The sequence below is a fragment of the Alligator sinensis genome, unplaced genomic scaffold, assembly GCF_000455745.1.
Source record: "Alligator sinensis unplaced genomic scaffold, ASM45574v1 scaffold26_1, whole genome shotgun sequence".
Classification (NCBI taxonomy): Eukaryota; Metazoa; Chordata; order Crocodylia; family Alligatoridae; genus Alligator; species Alligator sinensis.
The window spans coordinates 958226-972113 of NW_005842448.1; the positions used below are offsets into that span (position 1 = coordinate 958226).

Below are 13888 nucleotides of genomic sequence, written 5' to 3' on the forward strand. Positions count from 1 at the left end.
TGGCTTGAAATTGAAGAAAGGGGGGAAAGAGATTAGCCAGTCCATTTCAATAACTGGTGTAATGTGTTTTTTTGGATGCCATGTGTTGCACGCCAGATGCTACAGTTCACCCAGCCCAACATGAATCAATGTTCATTCTCCAGTACAGATACCCACATCTCCTCCCACTCACTCCCCCAGCCATACCCTAGCCAGGGTGACAATGGCACTGTCACTCCATAATCTGCACCTGCCCCTGAATGAATGCAAATTGTATTTCTTGTGCTGGCTGCCGCACCATTTGCAACTGCTTAAGGTCACCCCCCAGTCAGACCCATGGCAGCCGACAACCCTTAATGAGAATGGCACAGTTACCACATAGTTTGCCCCTGGTTCGATCCAGTAATGAAGAACCACTTGGGTGCCTAAAGGGGGCACCATGGACTGCTTTCATTTGCCTTTCAGTCAGACAAAGTCCTTTTTCAAAGATATAGGGAGGATGAAGGAGGCACCAGGAAACATGGGGCCCCTGCAAGATACGCTGGGCAATCTGGTGGTTGCGCCAGAGGAGAAGGCAGACCTCTTTAACAAATTCTTCACCTCCGTTTTCTTGTGCAGGGACTGGGACTCCCCCACCGTGTTTCAAGACGGACTTGAGGGGAACGCCTCAAGACCTAAGCTTGAGGAGGACCGGGTTAGAGTGCTTCTGGAGGGGCTGGACGTGTTCAAGTCAGCAGGTCCAGATGCTCTCCCACGAGGGAGCTGGCTGGGGTTATTGCAGGGCCCCTGGCACGGCTCTACGAGCGATCGTGGTGCTTGGGCCAGGTGCCAGACGATTGGAAGGTAGCTAATGTGGTCCCCATCTTCAAAAAAGGGAAAAGGGAGGACCCGGGCAATTATAGGCCCGTCAGTCTTACCTCAATCCTGGGGAAACTCTTTGAGAAGATCATGAAGGATCACATCTGTGATGGGCTGGCATCGGGGATGATGCTCAAGGGCAACCAGCACAGTTTCATTAGGGGCAGGTCATGTCAGACCAACCTGATTGCCTTTTACGATCAGGTCACAAAAGCATTGGATGCAGGTGTCGCAATGGATGTTTCATAGTTTCATAGTTTTAGGGTTGGAAGGGACCTAATAGATCTTCTAGCCCGACCCCCCGCCAGGGCGGGAGAACAACAAAAGAACCCTAAACAAAAAACGGGACTCAAATGAGTCCAGCCAGGTAGGTATCCAGCCTCTTCTTAAAGATCCCCAGGGTAGGGGCCAGCACCACCTCCCTTGGAAGTTGGTTCCAGCTCCTAGCCGCCCTAACTGTGAAGTAGTTTTTTCGGATGTCCAATCTGTACCTCCTCTCCATCAACTTGTGCCCATTACTCCTTGTTATGCCAGCGGGGGCTAGGGGAAACAGCGTCTCCCCCAAACCCTTCTGGTTCCCCCTAGTGAGTTTATAGACGGTCACCAGGTCCCCCCTCAGCCTTCTCTTGTGGAGGCTGAATAGGTTCAAGTCCCGCAGTCTCTCACTGTAGGGTCTGCCCTGTTGTCCCCGGATCATGCGGGTGGCCCTCCTCTGGACCCTCTCCATGTTGTCCACATCCCTCCTGAAATGGGGCGCACAGAACTGGACACAATACTCCAGCTGCGGCCTGACCAGCGTCGCATAGAGGGGGAGGATCACCTCCCTGGCTCTACTCGAGATGCACCTGTGGATGCACGACAAGGTCCGGTTAGCCCTGCCAACCATGACCTCGCATTGTCGGCCCATGTTCATCTTGGAGTCAATAATGACACCAAGATCCCTTTCCGCCTCCGTGCTCTCAAGTAGGGAGCTCCCCATCGTATAAGTGTGCTGCTGGTTCCTACTACCCAAGTGCAGCACCCTGCACTTGTCCGTATTGAAACACATCCTGTTCCTGTTTGCCCACCCCTGTAACCTATCCAGATCCTTCTGCAATCTCTCTCTCCCTGCTAGCGTGCTCACCTCCCCCCAAATTTTGGTGTCATCAGCGAATTTAAACAGGTTGCTTTCCACCCCAACATCAAGATCGCTGATGAAGAAATTGAACAGCGCAGGCCCCAGGACCGAGCCCTGGGGGACTCCACTACCCACCTCCCCCCAAGTCGAGTATGATCCATCCACCACCACCCTCTGAGTGCGACCCTTCAGCCAATCTGCAATCCATCTGACCGTGTAGGCATCTATGCCACAGTCGCCTAGTTTATTAATTAGGATGGGGTGAGAGACGGTGTCAAAGGCCTTGCTGAAGTCCAGAAAGACTACATCCACCGCGACACCTGCATCCATGGCCTTTGTGACCTGATCATAAAAGGCAATCAGGTTGGTCTGACATGATCTCCCCCTAATAAATCCATGCTGATTGCCCCTGAGCATCATCTCGGATGCCGGCCCATCACAAATGTGCTCCTTGATGATCTTCTCAAAGAGCTTCCCCAGGATTGAGGTAAGACTGACGGGCCTATAATTGCCCGGGTCCTCCCTTTTCCCTTTTTTGAAGATGGGGACCACATTAGCTACCTTCCAATCGTCTGGCACCTGGCCCAAGCACCACGATCGCTCGTAGAGCCGTGCCAGGGGCCCTGCAATAACCCCAGCCAGCTCCCTCAGCACCCTGGGGTGGAGAGCATCCGGACCCGCTGACTTGAACGCGTCCAGCCCCTCCAGAAGCTCTCTAACCCGGTCCTCCCCAACCTGAGGTCTGAAGGCGATCCCCTCGCGTCCGGCTTCTATCACAGCAGGGAAGTCCCGGTCCCTGCACAAGAAAACGGAGGTGAAGAATTGGTTAAAGAGGTCCGCTTTATCCTCTGACGCAACCACCAGATTGCCCCGCATATCCTGCAGGGGCCCCACATTACCCGGCGCCTTCTTCATCCTCCCAATATATTTGAAAAAGGACTTTTTGTTATCCTTAATCCTGGACGCTAATCCGAGCTCTATCTCCGCCTTGGCCTTCCTAACAGCCCGCCTGCAGGCCCGAGCAGAGGAGGAGGGATCTTGGCGTCATCATTGCTCCAGGATGAACATGGGCTGACAATGCGAGGTCCCGGTCAGCAGGGCTAACTGGACCTTATCGTGCATCCACAGGTGCATCTCAAGTAGGGCCAAGGAGGTGATCCTCCCCCTCTACGCGACACTGGTCAGGCCGCAGCTGGAGTACTGTGTCCAGTTCTGGGCACCGCACTTCAAAAGGGATATGGACAACATTGAGAGGGTCCAGAGGAGGCAGCAGGGCACACCCTACAATGAGAGGCTACGGGACCTGAACCTGTTCAGCCTTCACAAGAGAAGGCTGAGGGGGAACCTGGTGACCATCTATCAACTCACTAGGGGGGGACCAGAAGGGTTTGGGGGAGACCTTGTTTCCCCTAGCACCCCCCGGGATAACAAGGAATAACGACCACAAGTTGTTGGGGAGTAGGTTTAGATTAGACATCCGTAAGAACTGCTTCACAGTCAGGGCAGCTAGGATCTGGAACCAACTTCCAAGGGAAGAGGTGCTGGCTCCTACCCTGGGGGTCTTTAAAAAGAGACTTGATGCCTACCTGGCTGGGGTCAATTGAGCCCAGTTTTCTTCCTGCCCAGGCAGGGGGTCAGACTTGAAGATCTACAAGGTCCCTTCTGACCCTACTTCTATGATTCTATGAAAGCAAATGGTGCCTGCCTTCTCATAGCATTGAGTGCAGGTAGCCTCTAGCTAGGAAAAAATGTAGCAGGTAGCCTGTAGGTAGGCTGGGAAAAAGCAGGCTGGAGAGTCTGGGGTAGGAGAGAAGTTGGAGCTAGAAAGTGTGCTTTGGGGATTTGAAAAGACTGGAAAAGGAGCAGCTGAATATCTTTGGGAGTGCTCAGCACTGCATAGGCTGGACTGGGGACAGAGGGACTGCTTAACCTTTTGGAGGGGAAATAGAGCCTCTGGCTCTGTGGTCTTTGCCTCAGTAAAAATCAGAAAAGACTGTTTGATGTGCTGCTTGGACCTTCAGGTTGCCTCAGTCCTCCCATCAACACGTGGTCAAGTCCCTCTTTCAGGAGCAGAACTAGATGCTGCTTCCATGAGTCAGGGACACGTGGGTACCAAAAAGGTAAAAGACAGAAAGGCCAGGGTATTAAGAGTAGGAAAAAACCTGGATTACGTCCCTTTCCCCCCCGATCTAGAAGTCAAGGCCAGTCAAGGACTGGCTTCAGATGACTCTCTCAGAGGCCAGACAAGGCTGAATGGGTCCTGAGCAAGTACCCTCTCCCTCCCCCCGGGAGGGTATTCTGTGGGTATTCAGCAGGGTAGAAAACTAAAGATCTATGACAATATACCACAGGTTTTTATCCTGTGTATAGACCAGTGATTCCCAAAGGGTATATTTCAGCACACTAGTGTATCACAAGACCAGTGGAAGTGTGCCACAAAAAATGGGTGGAGTCGGGCCTCAGACAGCCCATGGACTGGTGAGCAAAATTTTAATTTGGGGAAAACAGTGCTCCAGGTATCAAAATGTTGGGAAACAGTGCTATAAATCAATCACTGTGGCAGGAGGGGGAGGGGAAGAGATGCATGCTGTGGGTTTCACTACTGTTTGCTGGATCAGAGGAAGGTAAAAACTAGACCCTTAAATCCCAACCTGAATTTCATGTTTAGGAAAGGAGTATTTTCTCATGTCTGTAAATGTTTCAGCCCCTATTCTTGTTGTCCTGCCTCTAAATTTTCACCAGTTCCTCTGTTTCTCTTTCCCCAAACTCCTGCCTATGACTCCCCCAAATTCCTCACTCATCTCCTACCATCCTGTGTTCCTATCCTCCTGATCCTGTCTACCTCTCTGCTTTTGTATTCCCTCTGCTCTTCTCCCCAAAATTTTGATCCTGTTTTTCATCCCATAGCACTCTCACTTTTCCTCCTAACAGGTTCCCCTTTCTGCTCCAGACCACTCTTACCCTACCCTCAGCTTTGGCCCTATTTTCCTCCCGCCTCACTTTTTTCCCTTCTACATCTGTCATTCCTCACCTCTGTGTATCTGAGTCAGGCTACTTTCTTTTTTTCCTACTTTCATTTTCTCTAGCAAACTACTGATAAAATAAGCAAGAGGCAAGTCTACAGCCTGACCTCTTACTGTTTATACTCCAAAGCACAAGAATAAACATTTATCCCAGTGTCTATCTGACTACCTATGACAAAGCAATGGAGATACCTAGCTGTATGGCCTGGGGAGACTCAATAAGGGGAGGAAAATGTCACACAGACTGGCAGCCAGCAGTAGCATTCCCAGGGGTTGGCAAGTGGGGCACCCACCCTGGAGACCAATTTAGAGGGGTGCAATAATGGTAGTCCCCAGGGAGACTGCACTGCAGCAGTATCAGCTGAGCTTATCATTTGGCAGGTAAGACTTTCGTCCCACCTGCCAGGCTCTGGCACTTGGCACTTCTTCCCCCACCCTTGTTCAGGGTGCAAAAACCATTAATTATGCTTCTGGTTGCCAGTCTTCTTGGATTTGTAGAGATTTCCAACTTTCCTCTAGTTTAGACCCTATATCTATAAATGGCTTACACTAAAAAAACAAAAAATTCTCCCCCATCCCCTTTTTTTTCTGTTTCTTTGTTTCTCTGAGACTTTGGGAACCAGACTGAACCAGTTTTTCTATGGTCTTGAAAAGTATCAATTAGGTGGGGCTTATGTACTTGCAAAAATTACAGTTTTTAGTACAGAGAATTTCTTATCTCCTGCCTTCATGATCTTGGAATATTGCCAGCTGTTATCCTGTTTCTGGATAACAGGATACCTTGGTTTATGAACATCCCTGACAGGGCTGCTTTTGTTTTTAAAAATTATGTAAGATAATTAACACAAATATATCTATTATAGCAAAATTACATCTAATACAGCTGCTTACATCATTTGCTATTACTAATATGCTTAGACTAAATAAGACAAGCTATAATATACTGTATTTGACTTGTCTGTTTCACGGCCTTGTTGTATAATTATCTCCTTTAACGCCCTTTGCTTTGTTTAATTTAATTTAGTTTCACTCTTGGTTTAGGTGGATATATTAATTGATTTCTTTACTTTACTGACCAGGATAGTTGTAAGGCCTGTAAAAGTTCAGTCTCCTGTCACTCAGAAACAAGTTGTGCAGTCTTCTGGCTTCATCAGACTTCTACAGCTTGACCTAGGCCCCTTGAAAATGACTTAAGCTGGCACCATTTCTCTATGATGCCTTAATGTCAGTGGGGTCATTATTAACAGTCCAGGAGAGACTGCTCTCAGTTTCTGAGTCTTGCACCACAGCAGCTGTCAGATGGTGGTTCATGAACAATAACATTTGGCACATAGGATATTGAAAGGGACTGAAACTTGCTTATTGCCAATAAATTTTCCCAAGACTCTTCATAGACTTCATAGACATTAGGGCTGGAAGGGACCCTGGAAGATCATTGAGTCCAGCCCCCCGCCCGAAGGGCAAGAAGTCAGCTGGGGTCATAGGATCCCAGCAAGATAAGCATCCAATTTTTTCTTGAAGGTGTTCAATGTAGGTACTTGAACCACCTCCGATGGCAGGCTATTCCAGACCTTGGGGGCTCGGACAGTAAAGACATTCTTCCTTATGTCCAGCCTGAAATGGTCTTACAGGAGTTTATAACCATTCGACCTTGTCATCCCTAGGGGCGCTCTGGTGAACAAACGTTCCCCCAGATACTGGTGGTCACCCCTGATAAACTTATAGGTGGCCATCAGATCACCCCAACCCTGCGCTTTTCCAGGCTAAAGAGCCCCATAGCTCTCAGCCTGTCATCATAATGTCTGTTTTCCTGATCTCTGATCAAGGCCGTGGCTCTTCTCTGGACTCTCTCAAGCTTCTTCACATCCTTTTTGAATTGTGGGGCCCAAAACTGGACGCAGTACTTCAGCTGCGGCCTTGCCAAAGCCGAGTACAAGGTGAGAATGATGTCCCAGGATTTGCTTGAGAAGCATCTATGGACTCTAACTGCTAAACTCCACCAAGCCTCCACCAAGCCTCTAAAAAGACATTTATAAAAAGAATAGGTGTCTTTCACGGGAAAAACAGCATGCACGTGCTGTACAGTTGTGTAGGCACTTTCCCATTAATTTCGGCTCCAAAACGGATCAGCTTCTCAACCAAAAAGTAAGATTATTTTTATTTTATTTTATTTTATTTTATTTTATTTTATTTGTGAAATGTAGGCAAAACATATATTCTCTCAGTTTGTTCTTGGAAACAGTTCAACTAATCGAGCTGAAACTTCTTTGCACCCACAAAAAATCAGCCTGAGGCAAGCATGTGTCATGAAACATTTCAACATGAATTGCTGAACTTTGCCAGAATTACAGTCTCAAATAAAATCAAGGTCTTAAACTGCTGGGCAACCTTAAGCATGGATATAGCTACTGGCTATGCCTATAATTAAAATTTGGACAGTGAAGACGCTGGATGCTTAACCCAAAACTAAATTCTGCCCTTGGATGAGTGTACTGTCTGAAACCCCCATAGACATCCGGTGCAGTTTTTTGCATGTATCCAAAGGTACAATCTAGCTCCTAGTGAAATGGCACAAATTTTGGAGGCAAACATATTTGTTTATATTGGCTACAAACAGGCAATTCTGTCCTGATTATGTTAGCCAAACCAAAGGAAGAATAGACAGCACTGGTAAGTTAGGATAGGGAGACAAAGGAAAAGTTTAATGATCATTATTTTTCAATTTAGTCAGTACCATCAAGCATCATAATGCTTCTATAATATACACAGTATTACAGATATGCAATCTATTTTTTTCCCATAGACAGGATTGTTTTCTTATTACTTTTATGAAATTATCACTCTCTTTGCAACTGAGATATGAAGTAAGTGAAGCTGAAATGTGCAAGATGGATAATAAAACTGCAAAGCTAAATTACTTTGTTCCTGTTTTAACTGTTGTAGATATTTTCTTGTTCCATTAACATTAGAAATGCATATCAAAGTAATTGAGCCTTACCTACGTTCAGGTAACATAAAAGTCAGGGCAGTTTTTCATGTGTTTACACACACGTCTAACTTAAATGCACAATAACTCTTTCAGATAAATACATCTGTGTGCTTCAGTGGATGCAAAATGAAAAAAAAATCACTCATTTCTGAGTAATTAAATTTTAGCTCTGAAAAATCCACAAAAATATTTTTTTTAAATTAAAATCAGTAAATTAGTTGCCAGTAAGTGGATTTTAAGATAATCAACTTATCTATTCCAGCATGACTCCACATTCTCGTCTTTTAAATTTCAAGCAGTCTTTTTAGTAATCCTTTTGAACACCCTCAAAATTTGTAAAACGTTTGCTTTCACATACTGCATTAAAGTTTAATCAGTGAACTTTTGTCTAGCAATCAAAGCCTGCCGAGTGGCTCTCAGTCTTCAAGAACCTTGGTAATTTTCTTAGGGTTCAGCAATAACTAAATCCAGAAACAACTCACCTCTGTCTGACAGCGTGACTATATGCAAGATAAACCTCTTTTTCTCCAACTCAAAGTCTTTGGGTTGGTTAAAGACTTTTCCCTGCACCCAATTAATTTCAAGTTAGTTTCCAATGATAATTACTTTCTTTGTTAAAGGCGTTGTCCCAGTTTTAGTCCAATTTTTTTAAGTGTAAGGCTCTGGTCACTGGAAAGTTGTTATATACTTTTCATCTGATAATTCTGCTGCCCAATTCTTGTGAAAGGTAACCAAATTCATTTGCTTTTTGTTTGTTTGTTTTTACTGTTTTACGGTTCTGTGTGTATTGGTGGCCTGTGGGCAGAAGGTATTTCCATACCCACTAACCCATAATTTGGGTCTCCCACTACAGTAAAGAATGTGGTATTTTGTCCATAAAGGATCTAACTTTCATGGAGTGGAAAGAACCCCTGGATGCTCTAGAGCAGTGAAGGACAATATTTTCCTCAGGTGTACCAAAATTAGTCCTGTTAATATGTCACTCTGATCCCCTTCCCCTGAGCACCTCTTGCTTTGCTTTCTGTTCCTATTCCTGTGCTCCCTAACCTGATCTGCTGCTCTGCTTCCTGCTTCCTCCCCTGTGGTTTCTACCCCATCTGCCACTATGCTGTCTTTCCTCTCCCTGATCTTCTGTGCACCACACACAGGGGCTGCCTATGCAGCTTGTGGCACTCATGCTGCAGGTTGGCCACCCCTACTTTAGGGAAATAGCTGTCAACCCTAAGGTGCCATGATGAAAAGAATGACAGATCTTCAGCCATAGAGAGGAAAAGATTTGGGTCAAAATTCTGGTACTATTGAAGTCAGTGACAAACACATATTTCAGCTGAGCTAGAATTTTACCTCTAATGATCAGGTATCTCTTTCTAAACTCTGAAGCACAAGCAAAAAAAGGCTGAACACTGACTTCCCAGACAGCCACGAAGAGTCAATACCTCACTCCTTTCAATGCCCCAAGGCAGCTGTCTCTTTCTGCAGTACCAAGGCCTAAAATCAACTTTCTATATTGACTTCAAACAAATCCAAACAATTGCTAATAGCACACTTGCTACAAGGACTGTTATAAATGCATTACATGTTGACTTTTGGCTGCAACAGCAGTTACCTTTTTGACACTGCTCCTAGCCTTTACCAAAGATCACAAAAAAAAAAAAAAAGCAGAATCTGTGAAGATAGTAAGGGATATATAGTGATGAAATGAAATGGAAATTCTTCTTTCTCCCATGGGTCTTCCTCGCTAAACTTTGAGTTAGGCAAGAAATTTCTCCTTTCAGTGTATTAGAGTGCAGGGTTTTTCTTTTTTTTTTTCTTGTGGTGGATACTGTAGGAAACTATAATCAAAGCTTATTGCTTGGTTTTGGCCTGGTAGTCCATTGAGTTCAGCTAGGCCAGAGGGGGCTAACTTTTCTGGTAGACATGCACCCTCCCTGCACCCTCCCCAGATTCCCTCTCATCCATTTCTACAGCCTGATCTGTTGCTTTGCTTTCTGCTTCCTTCCCTGTGCCCTCCCTACCTTATCTGCTGCTCTGCTTTCTGTTTCTTGCCCTATCTGCAATTATGCTGCTTGTCCTGTCCTGAATCTGTCATGTCACAGTGCCATTTGTGGCATGCAAACTGCAGATTGGCCACCCCTGAGCTAGTAGATCCAAGCACATAATTAATAATAAATAATTTTATACAAAAAGCGTAACCCCTTAGGGAGATGGAGAAAAACAAATCTTCGGATCTATTCATTTTTTGACATAGTTAACTGTTTTAGTCATTTTTTGCACCTACACACAAACTGCAAAAGATCCACTTTTTGTATGTGCCTTTTGTTGTTCAAATTGCTGTTTCTGGTGCTTTGAAGTATAACAAGACCTTGACCATTTCAAGTAAACTTGCCTCACTGTGGAGGTAAATAGGTGAGAGAGACAAAGGGAAAAAGCTGTGACATGACCTCACCAGTTCCACTCCTTCCTTCTAGAACAATACGTCATGTCTGCAGTTGAACATGCGGATCTTGGTTTGGCCTCTTCAGTCATCTCTGGACTTACTGATGACTTCCCTATCTATTGGATGACTGTCATCCTTATATCAAGGTGCTGCCACTGCTGCTTTGGCTGAGTAAGCAAGCAGGATCAGCACAAGTACCCACAGAGCCAAATTCATATTTGGTGATCATGAATATGTACTCATGCAAGACTGGTAAGTTCACTTCTTGTAAATATCTATGGTTCTTGCTACGTTACATATATGATGTAATTAACTAGCTAATTGTGCGATAAATTAAGACTGTCCACAAGTGCTAAGTAATTATCACACAATTAACTGGTTAATTGTGCGGTCAACTTAGACCAGCCACATATGCAAAGTAATTATCACACAATAAAAATGACTATTCAGCTATACAAAGAGCTAACCAGGTAAAAAGTTAGTGCTTGAAAATGTGGAACAACTCTATAGCAGGTTTCTATCCAGCTTTCATTTAAAAGGACATGTAAAAGGACCTATATGAGCACAAAAAAAAAAGCTATGGCCTAACAGTTGATAGGATGAAATATTAAAAGAAGTAAGGGGTGAAGGGAACTGTACTAATGATGGGCGCAGTGCTTGAAGCTTCTAAACATAGTAATTAGTTATAGCTTGTTTAAATTATAGTAGTCAGTTGCTGTATTGACTCTGATTTTCAGGTGGGGAATCCTCTTATTGTTGGATTGCAGCAGACCTTTTCTCAAAGTGCAGACGCAGATTTGGAGGGGATGAGAGACAGTATGATGGTGGGACAGGCTTATGAAAGCAAACAGATGCAGGTGTAGGACCCCACATGGTTAAAACTATATTATTTCTTCTTCTCTCCAAGGTTTTGAATGAAGGTTTTGTTGAAGAAAAATAGTAGCTATTAGTCTGATAACTTTGGGCCTGGGCTTCAGTGCCTCCAGTTGGATTAAATCCCTTACCACAAAGACCCAGAAGTGCCAGGTAATCTAGTATTATTATTTTTTTCAGTATAATAGACAAGGATCTTTTAAACCTAAAGCACTTCTTTGAGAGATTTATTATTGCTGTCCCCAGTGCCAAGGGTAATGTCACTATTACCGTATCTACCCCGATCCTTGGGTCAAATGCTGTCATTGTAATAATACTGGGTGAAAGGCAAAACTGAATTGGCTTGAGATAGAAAAACCAAGAAACATGAAAAAAGAAGGCAGTAATGAGAATAAAGCATTGCTGTACGTCAGTCAAAAGTGAGTGCTTGGAAGCAAAACATAAAACAGATGCAGAGAAAAAGGCAGCCTAGTCAGGTGAGTGAAAGTAGGTAGATCCGGAGGACCCATAAAATAAGAGACATTGTGACATTGTAAAGATGTGTGCTTCATTGCAGTAGTTTTTTCCTGCTGCAAAGGACCAATTTATGCCTGATGGTGTGATCTGGCCCTTGGTCTTTTACTTTTTACAGAGCAGAATTTAAAGCGTACTTTGATACTTATTATTTCCCACCTTTTCCAGGTCATCCTTTTTAAAAGTTTCTTTTTTTTCCCTTGCCTTCCTCTCTTTCATTTGGTCTGAGATGCATTATTTTATTCATGTTCTCTCTACAGACAGATAAAATGTCAATTTTCAAGTATTATTGTGTGTTGTCATTGCACTGTCCATTGATGTACAACATAAAGATAACATTTTCCCTCTGCATTTGTAATATATATATTTTTTAAAACCTTTTATTTTTCTTAACTCTATATACCAGCTGCTGTATCTGTCCAAGTTTTTTCTTTGTAAGGGTGAGTGGTACTGATCACTCAAATCAGATTAAGAACAAGAGCACATGATATAGCATGTGAAATCTAAACTACCATTTCTTTTTTTCACACTTCTCTGTGATGCAGGAGTTTTGTTTTCTTAAGCAAAAAAATTGTCAACAAACACACAATCTTCAGGTAACAAAAATAACTAGAAACAGATTTTTCTTCACTGAAAAAGAAGATTGTTTATGTATTCAATCCCCAGTTGTTTGTCAACTTGCTGTATTTTGCTTTCATGTCTTTATAAGATTATTACTTAACAGATTTTATTGAAATTTTTTGATACAGCAGAAAGAAAGACAAGACAGAGAGACAAAGTATTTTATTTCTGTATTGTTTTTGCATGTGATGATAAACAAACAGAAAAGCCCTTCACCCAACAGTATAAAAGTAAACCCACAGGAAGAACCTTCAAAAGGAAAACAGCACTAATGGTAATTTTAACATAACTAAACAATCAAAGGAGTCTCTGGAGCAGTATTACCCTAACAAGACTAGTAGTGAAGAAATCTCTTTTAAAAAAAAAAAAAGAAAGAAAAGCAAAAAAAAAAAAAAAAGCTTCTTTTCACAGTGAAATGATGACAAGACTTGCCGAGCATGCTAAAAAGAGCAAACTAAACATGGTAATTAGACTTTTTGCTTGTCAGTGCAGCCTCTGAAGACCTACGCAAGCTGAGCTAAAATGTTCTAAAAGGGAAATTGCCTGCAAAAGCTAAAAAGATGATAGCTGAATGTTACAGAAACGTGTGTTGTGTTGGAGATTTCTTTTCCTTGTCATTTCAGTCCAAATTGTTTCCTGAGGCTACCTGGCTCCTGAGAGACACCGATTCCACTTATACAAGGTAGTGGGGAAAGTGATAGCATTTTAAGTGTGGAACTCCACAGATTGAGTGACCTTTCAGGCTGCTGCACCAATGCCATTCAGTTCCTGGGTCTCCTTATGCCTAATATAGGAACATGAGAAAGGAAGGGATCAATTAGGTCATTAAGTTTAGTCCCATACTTATTACAGGCAATTATGTAGAAGGCAGAGCAGAGTGACACCTTATAGACCAACTAATTCAGATGCTGCTTCTCTCAGGCAACAATATTATTAGCTATTCAGTTAAAAGGTGCTATAAGCACACATTCTGCAGCATGCCCTAATGTGGCATTACAGACTTACTAGTTTTAGTACAAAAGATCACAGACTCAAATAACCACTGCACAGCAAGAGAACAGAACAAAATATGCCCATATAATCTCAAGAAGTGGGCCGTATCCCGCCCCAGCAGTCTGCCACTCTGACCTCTGGGAAAGTTCCTTCCTGACCCCAAATCAAGAGCAAGACACATCAGCTACACCCCATTGAGGTTCCTCAATAAGAGTGCCAGCATATCTAATCCAATCTCTCATCTCAAGCTGTAGCCGGTGTCTTATCTATGGGAAAGAGGATATATTTGTGGAAGAGAACCAAATAATGCATTTAAGCATGATGATGTGGGGAACTTTTTGCTGGTACCTGCAAGTGACCCTTAGAAGTCCCCAAAATATAGAATTAATATGATACAATGCAGTACAAAAATGTCTGGTGCTGAATTCCATCCTTGTCTATTTACCATGGAGCCACTTAAGAGCATATCAATTTTTTTAAATGCC

General features: G+C 43.7%; 1 long non-coding RNA gene across 4 annotated transcripts in view; it reads left to right on the top strand.

Annotated features, from left to right (window-relative positions):
• Positions 1 to 13076, top strand: part of LOC102384217 — a 42506-nt gene extending 29430 nt beyond the window's left edge. For 2 of the 4 annotated variants that reach the window (XR_324637.2, XR_001358585.1), the window contains exons 5-7: positions 10435 to 10655; positions 11311 to 11429; positions 12539 to 12723. This is a non-coding gene — a long non-coding RNA (uncharacterized LOC102384217). Of the gene's footprint in view, positions 1 to 10434; positions 10656 to 11310; positions 11430 to 12538; positions 12724 to 13033 lie in introns of those variants that run through there. The other 2 variants (XR_324636.1, XR_324638.2) reach the window with 2 other exon arrangements.
• The last annotated feature ends 812 nt before the right edge of the window (positions 13077 to 13888 follow it).